Source organism: Sturnira hondurensis, unplaced genomic scaffold (assembly GCF_014824575.4).
Source record: "Sturnira hondurensis isolate 20B ecotype Veracruz unplaced genomic scaffold, ASM1482457v3 Scaffold0002638, whole genome shotgun sequence".
NCBI classification, from domain to species: Eukaryota; Metazoa; Chordata; class Mammalia; order Chiroptera; family Phyllostomidae; genus Sturnira; species Sturnira hondurensis.
Window position 1 is genome coordinate 13,651,960 of NW_028075269.1, and position 20,508 is coordinate 13,672,467.

At 35.7% G+C, this 20,508-nt stretch overlaps 1 long non-coding RNA gene across 1 annotated transcript; it reads right to left on the reverse strand.

Moving 5' to 3' along the window:
- Positions 1-2,951: 2,951 nt before the first annotated feature.
- Positions 2,952-17,661, reverse strand: LOC118983217 (uncharacterized). The gene is made up of 3 exons (XR_005065663.1): positions 17,651-17,661; positions 9,098-9,100; positions 2,952-3,039 (listed from the first exon to the last, which is right to left on the reverse strand). It is a non-coding gene; the product is annotated as an uncharacterized LOC118983217 (long non-coding RNA).
- Between the last annotated feature and the right edge of the window lie 2,847 nt (positions 17,662-20,508).

The following is a 20,508-nucleotide window of genomic DNA, read 5'->3' on the forward strand; positions in this document are numbered from 1 at the left end:
GACCCATCCCACTAGATATGAAAACATAGCATACGCCTTTAACAAGGCATTAAATATCAGGGAGAGGAAATACATTTTCTAAACAATTCCATAGAGTATAGTTATTAAAATCAAACAAATTATACATAGAGAGTTAGTATATGATGGATGTGGCAATGAAATTATTGGAGAATTATTAACTTATGGTCAATACCTATTGGAAACTTTGGCTAACATTTGAAAAAAATGAATAAAATATATGTAACACACACAATGTTTAATATATAACTTAAAATACAGAGTAAATTGAATAATTAAAATTTAAATAGAATTAGACATTTTTGAAATCTATTTTATTTTGTTTGTTTATTTTTAGAGAGGGGAAGGGAAGAAGAAAGAGAGAAAGAGAGAATCATTAGTGTGTGGTTGCCTCTCATGTTCCCCTACTGGGGACCCGGCCGGCAATCCAGGCATGTGCCCTGACTGGGAATTGAACCAGTGACCCTCTGGTTCACAGGCTGGCACTCAGTCCACTGAGCCACACCAGCCAGGGCAGAACTAGAATTTTTTTTAATTAAGATTTTAAATTGCAATAAAATTTGTTACTTTTTAAAACCTGGTATATAGAGGGACTTTCTAATAATGATGTCAAAACCAGCAACCAGAAAAAATTTTAATGGCAAAGAGTATTATGGAAGTTTACATATGAGGAAACATCCTTTCACTTAAAACCTGTATAAATATTTCATGAAAATTAGAAATATCTCTTTCAATGAAAGGTGATCTTGAAAAGAAGGGAATACAAGTTCCACAGGCTAAAACCAAGAAAGGCACTGAAAATGGGGTTGTTAAGCTGAAGTGGGACTTGCTGATCTCTATAACATAAAAGCTCATGTTTTAAAAGATATTAAATAATGAAATTTCAAGCACTATAAGAAAATGAACAGATTCCTGGTAGAGCTGGGGCCCTTAGGAGCTAAAATACCAGTGAAAAACAGGTATGAGGCACCAGAGGTATATACGCCACGAAACTGTGTCCTAATGTGGGTCCAGGGGCACAAGTCTCTGTGAGAGTCATCACCCACACTTAGTTTTCCACAGCACGGGCAAGAGCTGTATGTATACAGCATCATTGGGGAAACTCCAAGGTGGAGAAATTAAAAAGTTCCACATTTGTATCAGCGTGGCAAATGCAAAAGAAAATTCTTTCCAGGCATACAGAGATAACCTACTTTTCACAGTATTCTCATATGGAATAAAGAGATTCTAATGGGCCTGAGATCACAGTATACAACTAAAACATACAAGAAAGTAATAAACAGTAAAGAAGAACTCCAAAGAGTTCAGATATGGAATGATAAGTAGAATTAAGTTTTTTACGAATCTTATTTTAGGCAATTTTATATTTACATAAAAATTGGAAACATAATACAAATGGTTCTATATTATCAATATATTCTGCACCTTATTATTAGTATCTTTTATTAATATCTATAATGAATATAGTACTTTTCTTACAATTAATTTACTCATATTGACACATCTTCATTGACTAAAGTCCATAGTTTATTAGGATTTTTTTAGCCACTGCTCTTCCCCTATTCCAGGGTCCTACACAGGATACTAACTTACCTTTAATAGTCATGTCTCTTTAGGGTCCTAAGACTTAGGAAACTAGGAATCTGATAGAAAGAAACTTCTACAGCATGATAGCAGTAATGGTAACGGCGAATGTGCAGCATCTTTCCATTGCCTCTTGATTATGGTAAAACTTCTATTGTGAAATGTTTCTCCAAGTAAGCAAATGTCTCTCATTCTATGGGTTATCTTTTCTCATTCTTGATAGTATGTTTTGGTGAAAAATGGTTTAATTTTGAAAAAGTATGAATTATGATTTTTTTGTTCATGCTTTAAGGTGTCATATATGAGAATTCATTGAGTCCTGGAGATTTACTCCTATGTTTCTTCTATAATTTTTATAGCTTTATTCTTAAATTGTTTGATCCATTTTACATTCATTTTTGTACATGTTATACAGTCAGGGTCTAATTTTATTCTCCTGCATGTGTCTATCTACTTGTTTCAGCACCATGGGTTGGAGAGACCTTTCTCTTCCTCATGTGAAGTTGTCTCTGTACCTTGTCGAAATTAATTGACTGTGCGCGAATGGTTTCTTTCTGGACTTTCAAACACATTTAACTCATTTATACGTCTAACCTTATACTGGTACCATGCTGTCTTGATTACTGCCAGTTAGTAAGTAACTTTTGAAGTCTGAAATTATGAGTCCTACAAACTGTTCTTCTGAGTCCCTTGTCATTACATAGAAATATTAGGATCATCAGTTCCAAGTATGAAAAAAAGGCATTGAGGACTTTGATAGGGTTTGCAGTACTTAATTTAAGTCTGAGTCATGAGCATAGATTTCTTTCCATTTATTTATTTATAATTTTTAGTATACAAGTCTTGCACTTCCTTGGTTAAAAATTTTCTAAAGTCTCTTATAGTTTATAATGCTGTTTTTTTTTGGGGGGGCATGAGAAAAAATTAATTGAATGGATTAAGTAGGGAATTTCTTATGTGGAGAGGGATGATCAAATACCAAAGCATGGAAGTATAGCAGAATGCGGCCTCATGGAAAAAGCTAGACCTGATTTCCTCTTTTGTCTTTGGCACATCACAAAGGTAGGTAAACTTATTTCTAGTCTTTTTAAAATTTTATGTTTTCTTTTTACCACTCCCCATCGTGTTTGGTCATTTGCTCAATCCCAGTATATATGTACAGAATTGTTAACCTGTACTCGTATGGGGAGTCACTTCATAGAACAATTTTTGTGTAGAGTTTCTTTAGTCTATGCTAGTAGAGGTATCCAATCTTTTGGCATCTCTGGGCCACGCTGGAAGAAGAAGAGTTGTCTTGGGCCACACATTACATGCGCAAACACTAGTGAAAACTGATGAGAAAAAAAAAGGTTTTAAGTAAATTGACAATTTTGTGTTGGGCCACATTCATAGCCATTCTGGGCCACATGTGGCCCGCAGGCAGCAGGTTGGACACCACTGGTCGTCTTACAGGTTCTACTCATTTCCTAAGTTGATGATGGAAATCTGCCTCTCTAATCCCTTCCAAGAAGTTATGGCATATATCTGTAACACAGTTAGAATCACTTTTAAATTTTAAAATCAGTTTATATACCTTTTACCCAATTCTTCTGTCTCTAGCCCACCTGTGATAATTACTAGTTTGTTCTTTGTATCTATGGGCTTTTTTTTTAGATTCTACATGTAATAGACACCATAAAATATTTGTCTTTCTCTTACTTATTTCACTTGGCATGATGTCCTCAATATCCATATATGTTTTCACAAATGGCAAGATTTCCATTTTAATGGCTGAATAATATTGTTATATATATATATACCACAATTTATTTTTTAAAATATTTTATTTATTTATTTTTAGAGAGAGGGGAAGGAGAGGAGAAAGAGTGGGAGAGAAACATCAATGTGTGGTTGCCTCTCATGTGTCCCTCACTGGGGACCCGGCCTGCAACCCGGGCATGTGCCCTGACTGGGAATTGAACCGGTGACCCTTTGCTTCACAGGCCCGTGCTCAATCCACTGAGATACACCAGCCAGGGCTGCCACAATTTCTTTATCCATTCATCTATCATTGGGCACTTAGGTTGTCTCCATATCCTGTCCTTTAATATGGGTCTATCTGTGTTGTATCTAATAGAAAGTTCCTTTAAATTATCGATATGGAATTGCCATCAGACTCAATTTTAATACTAGTGAGCTTTCTATTTTTTCTGTTTACTGAATTGTGGAGTTAATATAAAAATATATTTTATGATATTTTATTATCTTAAATAAGATTTGATAAAATTAATGGCTGTATTTTCACTGGAGAAAAGGTTATGATTTGAAAGATGTGATTTTTCTAATTCATTTGGTTACACAAGGAAAAATATTATAATTAGTAAAATGTTAATTGATTCATTCAAGTAGCAGACCTATTGAATGTTTGTTGATTGCCCCAATATTTACAGCCAATAGACTACAAAAATTATTTGATTTTTTTCCATGAATTATAATAATATAATTATACAGATAATTCATGTTCAAACAATTGGTAGTGTTTCTCCTTAAAAAATTTTGTCGCTTTTGCCAGTTTTGTATTTATATCATCTGTGATACTACTAAAGTCTATTTAAAATTTGGGAAAATGCACAAAATAAGCCTGCCATTGAAATCATATAATGTCAAAAAGTTTAAAATATGATTTTCCCAGTTGGACTACATTAACATGTTATTCTTTAACATTTACTAAAATTTAAGACTTCTACTTTCATATACATAAATGCAGTGACAGCAGTAATCATGACATAAAGATAATTATAATTCAACTCTATTTCTTTTTATATGTAGTAACTATGGAATTACAAAGGCAGCACTTATTAAAATTCATTACTTTTCTAAAGTCAAACATCAGCCATGTAAAGACATAGAATGAAAACCTTTGATCTATCATGCTTTGATGTTATTATACATTTTTTTTTACTCAAAGAAGAATTCAGGGCAATTCTTAATGATAGCAATTGTTTATACACAGCAGATTAAAATTAGTGTACTATAGACAGGAATTCTCTTACATTTTCTTTTACTTTAACATTTATTGGTAATTTACAAAGAACTCAACTGAAACAAAAAAATCAATAAGCAAAAAGAAAAATCTAGTCAATAGCATTGAAATTCACAGTTTATAAAAGTGAACCAATAGAAGAGTTAACATCATAAACCCTTTGTTCAGGATAATCGATGCATAAAATTCTACCATTCATTGAATACCTGTTACATGTATGATTTTCTCACATAATTAAAAAAAACTGTGAGAAAAAGGTATTATTATTAGCTGAAATGCATAGATATGAAAACTGAATAAACAAGGGCTTGTTGAGGGTGAACTCCTTCAACTTGACCTGATCTGGGAAGCGCATTATCTGCCCTCCCATTCTAAATGATAGCTTTGCTGGATTAGCTTTGCTTATTTTTTTTAATTTTTATTTAATTCTTGTTCAAGTACAGTTTTCTGTCTTGTATTCCCAGCCCTGCCCCTTATTATACGAAAAGTTAAAGGAACTGATCTAAGAAAGAGAGGCAGATCAAAACTGTGGACAATAAAATGACAACAAACTCACAACTATCAACAACTGAACCTAAAAAAAACCCTTAAAATGTTAATTAGGCAACTAGAACAGGAACAGAATCACAGAAATGGAGATCACCTGGAGGGTTGGCAGTGGGGAGGGGGGAGAATGAGGGGAAAAGTACAGGGAGTAAGAGCCCTAATTGGTAGGTACAAAGACAGGGGGGGGTTAAGAATAGTACAGGGAATGGAGAAGCCAAAGAACTGAAATGTTCGACCCACAGACGTGAATCGAGGCGTGGAGGATCCTGGGAAGAGTGGGGGTGCAGGGCAGAAGGGGGTAAGAGAAGAAAAAAACGGACAATTGTAATCACATAATCAATAAAGTATACTTAAAATAAATTCACAGAGGGTAAGACATTTTTATAAAATTTGTAGCCCGATAGTAGAGCTAGGGTTTGAATTCTGATATCTCTAACTACAAAAAAGGTGTTTTTTTTTTTAACAGTATATCTCTGATAGTGTCTTTTTAAAAGAATTTTCCAAATGAGTATCAACAAAACTTAAATCTCTTTTTAAAGATTATTATTATTAGTAGTAGTAGTATTTAGAGAGAGGGGAGGGGAGGGAGAAAGAGAGGGAGAGAAACATTGACCCGTTGCCTTTCGTACATGCACTGGGGACTGAACCCACAACCCAGGTGTGTGCCCTGACTAGAAGTCACACCAGTGACCTTGCGCTTTGCAGAAGGATGCCCAACTGAGACACACTGATCAGGCCCACAAAACTGAAATCTAACTTGAATTGTTTGGCAAATACACACAATTGTCTTTCTTACAATATCATTGATGATGACATCATCTTAGAACCCATGCACACACATGAGAAAAATGAATACCACTAAAGATAGGAGCGGATTCAAAGAAACAATGCTAGGGGGAAATGGCCTTTTCAAAAGTCATGTAACAATATTTTCGATGTTTAATAGCTGCCTGTGAAACAAATTCTTGCTCGAAATTTATAAAATGAGAAAAGTCAAATGTACTGTCTGTGAATGATTGAGTAGTTTGATCTTGTGCTAATGAATCTGTATGTGGCATGTAGTATTTACTCATTGGATTTTTCAAAGAATATTTTAAGTCCCCAGCAAATACTACATTGTTTCCAGACATATATGGACCCATCATTTAACTAACAAAATTAGACATCAGGTAATGAAAGCCCAGAGACCGTTTCCTTTAGGAAACTAAAGAGGTGAGTCCTTTGACTGCCCTGACTCACTTCCTTGAGAGTTGTCTGGCTGTGGCACAGAGAACAGGAACTGTGGCGAATCTAGAAGCATCTTTGTGTTGAGGAAAAGGAGATGAGAACAGAATACGGGTGATGAGACAGGGCCCAGAGAGAGTCTGAGAGATTTTCAGAGGGCCCCGATTTGGCTGTTTAGTTGCCTACTCATTAGCAGATGTGTGGAAATACATATGAAATAAAAATTTGTACATAAACTTTTATAGTGGATTTCCTTGCAAGAGCTAAAAAAGCAAAGAAAAAGAATTTGCATGTCCATCAGCAAGTGAATGCATACACCATTGTGATAAATATATCAGTGAAACACTACTCAGCTATAAAAATAGAACTTACTAATATTATTTTCCAGAACATAGGTGAATCTCAAGGTATTTATGCTAATTGAATGAAGTCTGACCCCTACCGCCTTTCCCAACCCCCCACCCCCCCCGCAATGTATTCACTATGATTCTAGGTATACAATGTTCTAGAAAATGCCAACTCATCTATAGTGGCAAAGGATAGCAGTGGTTTTCTTGGAAGAGTAGAGGCAGGTGGTATGAGAAGGAGCCAACACAGAGATTATAAAAAAGTCAACGAAAAAACTTCTGAAAATGATAATTAGTTTCATTATCTTGATTATGGTACTTCTTTCAGTGAGTGTATTCGGATGTCAAAGCACTAAGCTACTGTATACTTAGATTTGTGTACTTTGTTGTATGTTGATTATAAGTAAAGCTAGTAAGATAGAATATCCTAGTATTCTGAATACTAGAATACTCTAGTAAAATAGAGTATTCAGAATTTTCTGAAGAAAAATTGATCAACATAATGTAATAAATATGTTATGGATGGAAGTCAAGCTTTTATGTTTTGGTAAATATTTTAAGATTTTTGAAAGGTAACAATTCTCCACTCTGTCTATCTTTGTGGTATTTCGGTGAAAACTTTAGAGTTCTCATAATATCATAATGGCTATTTGAATTCATGTTAACATGGTTTATTTCAAGTCTTCAATAATATTTGTTTAATGTTTCCATGCGGCATAAAAAGTCAATGACAAGGATGATGAAATTTTTCTGGTGTGATAGTAGGTGAATAAAAAGGCATTTTGAATGAAAAGGCAGAATTGAAATGTTAAACACTGAGCTTGAAACCAATGACCTGCTTGAAAGAGATCGTCTGAAGCACAGGTGGCCAACACGCCCACAGGCCAAATCCGCCGCCACCTTGTGTTATGCAGCCCCGCACCTTCTTTCTTCCTGGTGGCAATGCTGAGCTCTCGCTGAACTGTTAAGGAGTAGTTACATTTATCAGTCCTAAAGTTGCATTTGGCCCTTTGAAGGCAACCATGAGGCTGATGTGGCCCCCAGTGAAAACGAGTTTGACACCCCTGGCCTGAAGTTAACTAAAAAACGAATTCAATGTGATAGTATTTCTCAATGTTTATTGGCATGGGGAGTTTGGCAATATATTGGCATCAGAGTAAATTCTTGCCTCAGCTAACTTCAATAAATCCTTTCTCCAGAGCTTAGTTCTACATTACCAAGGAGATTTAGTAATAAATTATCATCAACAAATAATATGCCTATTTTCAGTATGACAATTTAAATTCATATTGAAATATTAAAAGCATGGAACAAAAACAGTTTACTCCTTAATAACATATACAAAATTGATAAAGATATCCCAGGAGGTATGTCTCCAAATGCAAACTTCATATTTATTTATGTATATATTTCCTTAATGATAATATTAAATATTTATAGTGTTTTAATATTTATAAAAAGCTTACATATCTTATTCTTATTCAAACAAATAAGTATAAACTGAATAGTAAGACCAATCATGTATTTCCAGAACATGTGTGGTACATATGCTTTAGTATTTGAAAAATCCTATTGTTCCATGTTTTCCATGTATCTCTGATAATTCTTTCATCACTTCTGTTTTAAGTTGATGTTTAATTTTTTATCTTGTTCTGTATGTTGGCTTTGTAGAGTTGTCTTTTCACCCAGCAGTGTCATAATGGCAGATTGACTATGGGACTTCAATTTTAAAGTTTCTTAAATGCCCTTGTTGAAATAATGGTATGTCATGTAGAGGGGTAACGTATTACCTTCAAGTTCTCATCTCAGTTTTGTCAGGCAGTGGTCTCTCATGGCCATGGAAGCCTAGATACCTTATTTTTCTCTGCGTCAGTCTCTTCTCATTAATATAAGCATAAAAATAGCTTCTTGGCCAGGCTGTTATAAAGGCCAGAGACAATACCACGTGTAAAGCTTCTGGCTCAGTGTTGAGTGACAATCATCAGTCTTACTATTAATACCACAGTCTTTTCCTGCTTTCCATTTGACAAACTTTTACTTCTGACCTTAGTCCAAAAATCATCAATAAAGTCCTCCTGGTTTTGTCCTGTGTGACCTCCTCTCTTCCATAACTTGTTTCACTACAGCCACCTGGTAGTAATGTTCTCGAAAAAGCCGGACCTATTTCCATTGCCCGGAATGCACCTTCCCCTAGGTATTGCTCGACTAACTCACATCTTCCAAAACTTCACTCAGTTGCCACCTCCAAAGTTTACTGTGTAGGGTGGGGCTGCAGTTGTAGGTACATGAAACAAAGTTTATTCTTTTATTACTATTTATTAATTATTATATTATTTTCCATACGAATAATGTAAACCTACTTTGCCTCACCCTGTATATTTGTTTGAATATATCAGTCTAAGTATAAGGCTGTAGTTAGCATTATATGATAATATTATTAAGAGAATGATATCATAGATTTTATGATGTCCATAAAGGACTGTAATTTTTAAATATGCTATATGCTGGGTTAATTAAACTGAAAGAATATTACATACATATAGCATTTTTCACTGAAAATTCACTGAAATTGAAAAAAAACTTAAAGAAAATCTTGTGTCCTGAATGGCTCCTGACTGAGAGTAGCATTGGTAGGATGGGAAAACTATTGAAAAATGTCATTGTATTTTGTATACTTGATGGAAATTATATGTAATATGATGCATTTTCACAGTATATACAGAGATCAATTAATATCTAGAGAAGTCAAAACTAAATTTGACTTATTATACTAGGTTTTATGACCTGTAAAATTGAAACTTTCCAGGGAATGTTTATCCTCACCTTGATGAGGTTGGGTTTGGAAATGGAGCAGAGCAGATGGCTAATTTCTTCCCCGATTATGCAAGGAGAAATCAATTCGAAGGCAATTTCAGCTTAACTCCACCTTCTTAATGAGAGCTTATTGCATTTTGGCCTCAAAGAACTCGAGAAAGGGTTTCATTGTATAGTGTGTTAGAATTCATTTCTCTGTGCTGTGAAACCTGCCCGGAATACCTTCTATTTTCCTTAGGCCTCCCCCTGCAAACCCATTACTTGAGGTTCAGTTCATTTTGTCCCACCGTATAACTCTGGAAGCTGATTGCATGATTTTCGCTGAGATTTAGCAAGAGAGGGTTGATGAGTAAATCACTCCTGAATCGCCAATTTTTTTACCTAGAAATGTAGTAGTTTCTGCCATGTCATATAGTCATAAGGAATACAGAGTGACTATACATAGTTATAAATCATTGCAAATCATGAAAGAAGTATTGGCCCTGAGGGTGAAAAACTCACCCTATTTTTCTGATGATTATATTCTAAAATAATGGGAGCTGCTCGGCCTCACTTGTAACCCGGGTCACAAAGCTAGGTCATCTATTTTGTCAAGGATACCAAGAACACTCACTGGTACTTTCCCCCTCATCTCATCCCCCTTCCAAATGTTCAGTGCAAAACATACCACAAACCTGTATATTAATTTAAAAAATTAAAAGTAGTTTTGAGTAATTTTCATTGAGGAAATGATAGAAGATGGGATGAAGCACACTGGTTTTATACACATTTGTACAATGTTGGAAATACAAAATATACTGTTTCCGTATTCCAGCACTGCATATATTAAATTATTCACTTTAATGAAAAAAACATCCACATATATTTTATATGCTAATGCCCAGCATTTCCTCTTTCAGGTTGAGTCTTATAAGGAATTAATTCAGTAGTTGTTTCGGATGATTTTTGAATTATTCTGGGGGTAAAAGGGCAGAGTAGTTTGTAATTATTTACACCCAAAGAAAGACATCCTTTGCCTTTGTAGTTTGTTGAGAAAAATGTGAAGAAAATATACTTGATTTGAAGTGTTTTGTGTAAGGGTTGACATTCGAAAAATGTTGAAAGGCTACCTGTCCCTGGGCTCATTATGACCTCCCGGTAGAGGCAGCCTGAATCTGTCCTGGTGTTCATGTCATTTGTTCTTAACATCTTCTTTCAACAAGATGAGATTCATCAGTGGGTAGTTACCCAGCGAACACATCTTCCCCACACCCTGCTGCCAGTGCTACTGCACAAAAAATTGTCAGTTTATATGTATATTCCATTACTACAACATGGACAGATTCTTGCTAAAAACTGTGCCTTTTCTTTTTGTTTTTCCTCTTAGTTTGCTATCATATTTTCCTTTTAGGGCACAAAAGTTCCTGAGTTTCACTAGGTATAATGCGAAGTATCTTTGTAGTCCCCCAAGGAATATTATAGGCATATAAGAATATGAAAGACACATCTTGATATCTTGTTGTACTTCGAAGGATGTATAGCACCTCCATTCACCCTGTTCTAGTCCTGTGCTGGTGCTGAAATCTCTTTCTCCCAATCAGATTAGATTCCATCAATTAAGATGTCTCAGACCAGCATGCCATTGTCTGCCTCTCCCTAGTTTGGAGTTCTCAAGTTTATAAGCCCTTTAGTTTTCTCCTATGACATCACCAAAGAGTAGACACACCAGGCAAGAAAGATCCAACATATATCTGGGTTCAAATGATAGCTAGCTGGATGAGCTGTCCTAGTTTACTTTTCTGAGCCTTGCCATTCACATTTATTAAAAGAGAGAAAACGACTTGGCAGCATTGAAAGAATCAAATAAAGTAACATGCAAAATAGCCTATAAAATACTTGTAACTCTCCTACAACTTAACAGTGAGTAATAATACGGAATAACAAGTCACTGTGTTACTATCATACCTTAGACTCTGGTCTGCTACGGGATGACAATTCTAATGATTTGTCTTTTACCTTTTCCAGTATAAAATCTGCTCCCCCTCCTTTTTTTTACATTAGATCCTGGAGGAAAAGAAAGGCTTCAAACAAGGTCAACGGTGATGGTTGACTTTTTAAGAAGGAAAATATAACAATGCTTCTCCAGATGCCTCCAACCGAGTAAACAGTCAGCACCACAGCAAACATCAGGGTGAAGGGCCCAGGACAGGGTTCTAGTGTACAGCTCAGGGCAGTGTTGTCTAAGGTATAAGTATTCCAGACGAAGTTCTACTGTGGCTATTTTAATCTTTTTCTGTCACTTCGAGCAGTAGAAAAATGATTTCATTCACTAGACAAGGTCCATGGCATCTGTGATCCATGTGCAGTGTCTTCCTGTTCGATGTTGAGTAGGTTTGACTGCCTCGTAGGCCTGATGAGTAGGGGAGTGATGGGGTACGTTTTAGCATTGAATACAGGGGTCTTGGCTTTTCTGTGTTTCAGTCGAGGATTACTTTGGTTGAGGATTCATTTGTGGATCCACTGAAAATAAAGCGGGGTCCTCTACTGGAATAAAGTGTCTCCTGGCATAAAATTTCAGTGGGATTTGAACTCTAAAAGTCTTTCATTGTACCCTAAACTTTACAGCAGGAATTGTAACATTTATGGGCAGTTTTGACTTGTTTTACAATATTTGCCTAAAGCATTTCTTAATGAGAACTTAAACTTTTGTCTCTCAATACCTTGATTAAAAAAAAATTCAACCATTTTGCCTGTTTTAGAAAGGATGACTTCACCAAACCAGTTTGATACTAATCTGCTTCTAATGTATGTTTGAAACAATTGACAGAAAATGCTACTACTTGATAAAGTCTGGTTTCTTTCCCTGTTCACCTTTAAATTTCAACCAGCCTATGGTTACCTGGTAACCAGAATGGCTTTAAGTTAAGAAATCCTTGTTTTTTTCTTGTTTCTTTGTCAACCACTCTGCATATACCTTCTATCTCTAATAAGTGAGAAATAGCGCATAATAAAACCTCATTTTTTGCTGAAAATCATTGAAATGTCTTATTTTTTGTATTGCCTGTTTTAAGTAAAAACATTATTTTTCTAATAAGATCACTTAAACATAAATTAATGCATGAAACTATATTTTCAGATATATACAAAATACCTTATTTAATGAAAATAATCTTTGAGAAATTTTGAGTACCTCTTTTGAGTAGCATTTTAAATAAATTTAGGTCTTGGAAAATCACCTTAGCTAGTGAGAAAGATGGGATATGCAAACAAATAGAAAGCAAGATGGGTGATGATAAAGTAGTACACATATTGAGTTTGTTTGATTTATTTCAAGGGCTTGGGGGTGAATAAGAAAGACGGAGATGGAATAGAAGACCAATGGCGAATTTTAGTCCAAACTATGAACCGTCGTTTCATTAATTTAGTCGAGAATATCAATTGTATCCCAGTGCTTGGCAAGCCCTATGCTAACTGCAGGGGAAAGGGTATCATCATGGAACTTATAACCTGAAGTGCAGATGTTATTTTTTAAAAAGCTCAAATAAATTTAAATTTCAGCTATTGTAAGTAAAATGTTGACAAGGCTCACAATCTTTGTGTAAAAACATTTGACATAAATTATCTACAGTGGTGGGATGGATATACAGATCTTCTGTGAAAACATTACTTAGGAGCTGACACTTGATTGATGAGAATGTAGTACGAAATCTGTGGGGGAGTGGAAGGTTGTTCAATTATGAGTAATGGCAAAATCTAGGGTATCGTCTCAGAAATGGGTAGTATGAGTGACAAGGTTTCTTATGGGGACAGGGACAACCAGTGACAGGGGATAAGGTGAAGATATTGTGCTCTTTTCCACAGACTTCAAAGGAGGCTATCGTACACAAACTCTAAAGGTTAGCTCCAAGTAGCTCCACCTCATTCACACCCTTGTATGTTCCCCTCCCCTTGAGTGTTGGCAGAACCTGTGACTTACTTCTAACCAAGAGAAGACATCAGTGAGGGCACGCCACTTCCAAGATGAAGTAAAACACACTTATAAAATGGTTTTGCCAGCATCTCTTGTGCTGGCTTTGTTGACACAAACTGCCATGATTTGAGCTGCTGTATAGAGAGGTTCACGTGGCAAGGGGATGCGTGTTGTCTCTGGCCAACAACCAGCAAGAAACGGGGGCCTTGGGTTTGGTGATCTCTATGGAACTGGATTCTGCTGACAACTACCTAAGCTTGGATGCAGACTTTCCCAGGCATGACCTCCGATGAAAAGACTGATGTCATGAGTGTGGGCATGTGAGAAATCCCGAAACAGAGGACCCAGCTGAGCTCCGTCTGGAATCCTGGTCCACAGAAAGAGTGAGATAGTGGATTTTATGATAATTTGTTAAACAGCATTAGATATCTAATGCAGAAGGTAAGAAGTAAATGGGTAATAAATACAAGAAGGGTAAGTTGAGCAATGACACTAGGAAGCTTTATCCTCTGCCCTTGGGGGAAAAATGACAACTTCTTTAGGCCTTGATTTCTCCCCACTTGTACTAGACACAATGACTTGTTTATGGCAGTAAAAGATTGTTTTTAGATTAAAATGAGTTTATGGTAGGGACTGGTGTTTGAATAGGCTTTAAGAAACCTGTATTAATATAAGACATTAGGAGCCCTGGCTGGTGTAGCTCAGTGGATTGAGCACAGGCCTGCGAACCAGAGGATCGCGGTTCGATTCCCAGTCAGGGCACATGCCTGGGTTGCAGGCCAGTTCCCTGCAGGCCAACTCCCAGCAGGGGATGCGCAAAAGGCAACCATACATTGATGTTTCTCTCCCTCTCTCCTTCCCCTCTAAAGATAAATAAAGAATTAAAAAATACATATATATATACATATATATATATATATATATAAGACATTAGGTACATTAATTGGTCATTATATCCTTATTATTCTGTATTGTTTCTGGGAACAACACGGTTTTATGTAGTTCTAGAAATAATATTTACGAAATGTCTAGCACATTGCCTAGATATCAACCTATCATAACTATTAATATTCCAAGGGGAAGAAGTCAGTCAAAATCGGAAGGCTGTTAGGCAAACTACAAAATGAAAATTGTCTAAGTCCCTGTAAGGCTCACAACATCCAGCATGTATCTTTTGACAAATGCCATGTCCCTCATTAAGGGGTGACGGTTTTCGAAGGTCTACTTCCCCTAAATCCCATGTGTCTCACTGGAACTTGTTGCCACTGAAAGCGATGAATGCAATCGCAATTTTGCAAAATGTTTTTTGTTTCTGTTTTTGTATTTTTGGACATAGCATGAGGCGCAGAAGGGTTCTGAGCACAGGGGCTTTTGTCCCCATGGAGCTGGGAGGTACCACCCTCACAGCATGTGAACTGTATGCCGGTCAGAAGGTCTGTGAATCCCACGGTTTAGGTTTGGTGGTGGTGTTTTTTTTTTTTGGAGGTTTCATTGCGAAATATTTATCATCTCTAGTAAAACTACTATATAATTATTACCATTTCACAGCATAAGGTTAAAAAGCATTTGCTGATTTTTCTATTGGGGTGACTTAATGGTATGTCAAATCTCTGAAATGGTAAGATACCTTCAGGTAGGCAGTTATCTTTCATCCACAAATCCCTGCTATTTACAGCTATCAAAACATCATTACAAGCAAAAGGCAGGGAGATAGAAGTGAACAAACGCATGCATTATTCATGAGCTGATTTTCTCTTCTGCTAGCTTTCTCAGAACCTTCTTTTCTTTAGGAGATGCCTAGAGGCATGCATTTAGATTAGTTTATTAACAAGATCATTAATCAGGAAACCGTGTTTTAAAATGTTTTGTTGGTCAGCAAGTAAAGAACAAGCATGCTTATAGGAAGATGTGAAATCTAATATTGTTACAACACTTTAGAAATTACCTGTTGTGATTTTTAATTTGATAATTCAGGAAAGTGAAAAATATGATGTACATGTAATTAATAAATACTTTATAAGCCCACTATCATAAAACTTTGCATGTGTCCATCTCAGGAAAAAGTAACTGTTTCATTGGCATTTCAAAGCGGCTTTACATTTATGACCATTACCTCTCTTATTAATGATGGACAGGTGAGGTAAGAAGCATTTTTAATCCTACCTGTTGAAAACTGATGGCTTGAGTTCAGGAAAATGACACATTTTTTGAACTTCATTTCCATGTCCAGAGGCTGAAAGGGGGAATACACATCATCTAGCTGAGAGTATATGCAAGCCAATCATTGGGCACGCAGAACTTCAGGGAAATGCACTAGGTATATCGCAAGTGTTAATGATACTGATTAGATAATCCTAATGTTAAAGTAGTAGTAATCTTGATTCTTATCACTTCATGCTGTAACACATAAAAATTTCATCAAAACTAGTGCCTTAAAAGATATGCAAAATTGCTGATTTTATAGGTCAATTTTCATTATAATTCATGCACGAATTCAAAGTTTCTGGTTCCACGAAAAGGTGAATAAATACAATTAAAACCAAAGAGATAGTTTTGTTCTAATGATGGTGTATAGTCACATTTTCTACAGTAAATCTGTTGTCTGGAGAAGTGAAATCACATGGTAGGCATGATTATGTGAGTTTGGGTACAAATGGGAATGTGGAAGAAGCAAAAGTCCTTCCTGCTTTTCATAAAAGATTATAATTGATTTCACATCTTTTAATAAGGAGCCTGAGATTCAAAATGTTACTTGTGTTATGTCATGAATGCTTACTAAATTTTATACTAATTACATATCATGTCTTTGATAATTATTGCATATTCATTTAGATACTCTCTCAAGAAATCCCTGCAAGAATATTTTATTTACTCATTGCAATAATTATATTCTTATTATAAATCACAAGTTGTAGCTTTGTTTTCAAAAAGAAAAACCTTTGTAGTTTCCTTAGCAATTATAAACTTCAAAGACATGGGGAAAGGATTCAAATATTTCCCAGGAGCTGATATAGCCAGAATGATAGGAAGATGAAAGTGAATAAGTTAGTCATATTTATTTTCCATTTCAAGACTGCCTATATATTAGTTACTTTGCAAAAAAATAGGGGTGTGATCATTTTATTATCCAGTTACCTGCAAAAATTATTCTAATGGTAGTTATAAATTTCTCCAAAGTATGCCTATTGCCCACTTGAGTAAAGTTTATTATTATTAAAGAAAAAATGTGGCCAAATATCCGAGTTAAACGTTTTCTTTTAGGTAAACATAGCTGAGAATTAGGAGACCAAGAACTGGATCCATGGCACAAGGCAGCAGTTTATTTTTTGGCAAGACGCAATTCCAAGAAGCTTTAGCATTTGTCTTTAAAATGATATACTTTGTTTCTAAGGTCCTTCCAATGCCTCAGCTTCTGTGATCTAAACATAACGAGAAGTGTCTGTCCAGAAAGATGACCAACTAAAAATTTTCCAAGTTTTTCTACAAAGATCTTTCATGTAATAGTGATGACTTTCTCTTACTCACTAAATGATGTTTCCCTCCAAAAAAAAGAGGGCCACCTCCTAATCCTTGAAACCTGTGAATGTTACCTTACATGGTAATGGGGACTTTGCAGATGTGATTAGCTTCGGGCTGTTTCCATGGGGAGTGTATCTAGAGTCATTCGTGTGGGCCCAGTGTAATCCTAGGGTCCTTATAGAAGGGAGGCAGGAGGATCAGAAACAGAGAGAAAAAGACAATGTGATGATGGAAGCAGCAAAAGGGTGAGATGGGCAGATGCTGTGCTGCTGTCTTTGAAGACAGAGGGAGGGGCCACCAGCCAGGGGATGCAGGTAGTTTCTACACAGTGGACATGTGTTTTTCCCCTGTGTCCTCTCAAGGGATGCAGTTCTGCTGACAGCAAGAATTTTGACTTCTGACCTCCAGAAATGTAAATGGATAAACCTGGGTTGTCTAAAGCCACTACATTTGGGGTAATTTGTTATAGTGACAATAGGAAATATACCCACCCTAACAAGTGATAATAATATAGCAAAGATGGGTGAATTTAGTGACTTGGAAAATATTAGTTTCTACTGGGAATATTGAGAACTGTAGCTCTCTCTGATTGTCTTTATTGATTTACTTTTCCCTGCTCATATATACTACATGAATATTGAACATTTGAACGTGAATATTGAGCATGAACATTCAAAACAAAAGCTACGAGAGGTGGACAAACATTTTTTAGAGTTCATTCTGTTTGCTTTCAAACTTATTTTCTCAAAATATCTATTCACAGCTTATAAGTTGACATGCACAAAGTGTATGGATAAAAGGGATTCAACCATGTTATGGAACAATAACTCCAGTGTTATAAGCTTTTTATAAATTTTGGAATTTAACTCCATTACTAGATGTATCATCTACAAATATGTTCTCCAGTTTAGTCATTGTCTTTTCATTTTGTTGATAGTTTCCTCTCCTGTGCAAAACCTTTTGAGTTTGATGTGGTCCCATTCGTTTACTTTTGTTCTTGTGCTTCCCTTGCCTGAGGAGATATATCAGAAAAATAGTGCTGTGTGCAATGTCTAAGATTTTACTGCTTATGTTTTCTTCTAGGATTTTTATGGTTTCAAGTCTTACATTTAAGTTTTTAATCCATTTTGTTTACTGTTGAGTATGGTGTAAGAAGTTGGTCTAGTTTCATATTTTGCATGTATCTACCCAATTTTTCCAACACCATTTATTAAACAGACTGTCTTTACCCTATGGTCTCTCTTCTTGCCTCCTACATCAAATATTTTTTAAAAAGATTTTATTTATTTATCTTTAGAAGGGAAGGGAAGGAGAGAAATATCAATGTATGGTTTCCTCTCGTGAGTCCCCTGCTGAGAACTGGCCTGCAACCCAAACGTGTCCAGAGTGGGAATCAAACCATGATCATGTGGTTCCCAGGCCCGTGCTCAATCCACTGAGCTACATCAGCCAGGGCAGATTGACCATAAAGGCATGGGTTTATTGCTGGGCTCTTTATTTTGTTACATTAATGTATATGTCTGTTTTTATGCCAGTACTGTGTTATTTTGATTATTATGAACTTGTAGCATAATTTGGTATCAGGTAGTAGGATTCCTCCAACTCTGTTCTTTTTACTTAAGATTGCTGTGTCTATTCAGGGTCTTTTGTGGTTTCTTATACATTTTTGGAATATTTGTTCTATATCTGTAAAATCTGTCCTTAGTATCTTCCATTCCTATCTTCCACAGGAATTCCATTGAATCTGTAGATTGCTTTGGGTAGTATGGATATTGTAGTGATGCAATTCTTATCCATGGACATAGTATATGCTTCTACTTACTTATCGTATCTTTTTCAATTTCTTTCTTCTGTGCCTTATAATTTTGACATGAGATTCTTTTTAATGTTGAATACCTAACATTAACTTTTCACCCAATCTTTCATAAAAGACCTAGTGCATGATTAGCCATTAAAATTAATTTCATAAGAAGGTCAAGTGAAATATAATTTGGCCAAGTATTTTTCATCAGGACTGCAGGGTAATTTATAAGAGGTATACAGGCTTTTAAGTGGATATAAGTGATGTACAGTATAAAAAATTTTACTAAGATATTTGGTATGTATTCACTAAAACAATCACTAGAAACTAACAGATATTACTGATTCAACAAGGTACCTGTTGGTCTGAGCTCTTAAAAAAGAAAAAATCCACTATATTTTTCTCTGCCACCTCTTAATTCCTCCCTCCATATTCAAACACTGCACATATACCTAAAAGTGTTTAATCTTTTAATGATGGATTGTGAAATTATTATAAATCTCATTATGGTTGTCATGGTTAGTAATTTTTAAATACTTAATAGATTAAAACCATAAATTGGAATGTTACTACTTAAATTGAAATAAGACAAATGGTAGAAAACAATAAATTCATGCATAATTTCTACCTTGAAGTGGTCAAATAATGATGTAGTGAGTATTGAATATTTATTAATATTTTAAAATATAACTCATTAGGTTGTAATTTTTTTAGAACTTTGCTTACAAATTTTTTGCAAACGTGACAATCATTTCTCAAAAGCCGATGTGGACTGTTGGCAGCACAGCGGCCCCATGTAAGGCAGCCGTTTCACTGTGCCAAAGTATTTTGTTTAGAAATTCCCAAAGAACATGGGTGGGTCAGCTTTTCCATGTTCCACTACATCTGGGTCCTCAGCGAGGGAGCCCCGAATGAGAGAGGACTAGAACAACTTGGGATGGAGGGTCCAGTTTCCAGATGGCTTCTTCATTTACCTCGGACATGGGCTGACTACTGGGGCTGTCCATCAGAGTGCCTTAAAGGGCCTTCTCCCTTGTGGCGGTCTCAGGGTAGTCTGACTCAGGGCGACTCAGGAGCACGGCTTCTTCTGACTGAGTCTGAGAAGTTGCATGGCCTTACTTCCTCTACGTTCTGTTAATTGAAGCATTCACAAGCTCACCCAGATTCCAGGGCATAGGTATGTAGGCCGACCCTCCCGGTACCAAAAATATTGAAGAATTTTGAGGATTTGTTCTGAAATGACCACACTGTGTATACAATTTTGTGCTCATCTCTTCTGCTTATGATTTTACTATAAACCTAAAATGCCTCTCTTGTAAACATCATTTAAGTACCTATTTGACATGATGTAGCTTTCTTAGACAATTTTTTCACCGTAGATGCAAAATATCAAGTTATAGTGCTATAGAATGATTTATGTAGGAAAAGGTAGTGTCTTTATACAAGAGATATCTTCATAATAAGGAATTATGAGAGAATAAAACTACTTCATGAATGTTTAACCAGGTAAAATTATTCCGAAATAACATCCTTACATAGAAATGCATCTCTTAGCTTTTCATTGAAAATTACGGGGCCTATTTAATTTCATAAAAGAAGATTAGATGTTATGTATATTATTTAGCAAGGGCAATATAATAATCTTAGAACTACTAAAGTGCAAAATTTCTGCTGCATCAGCCAA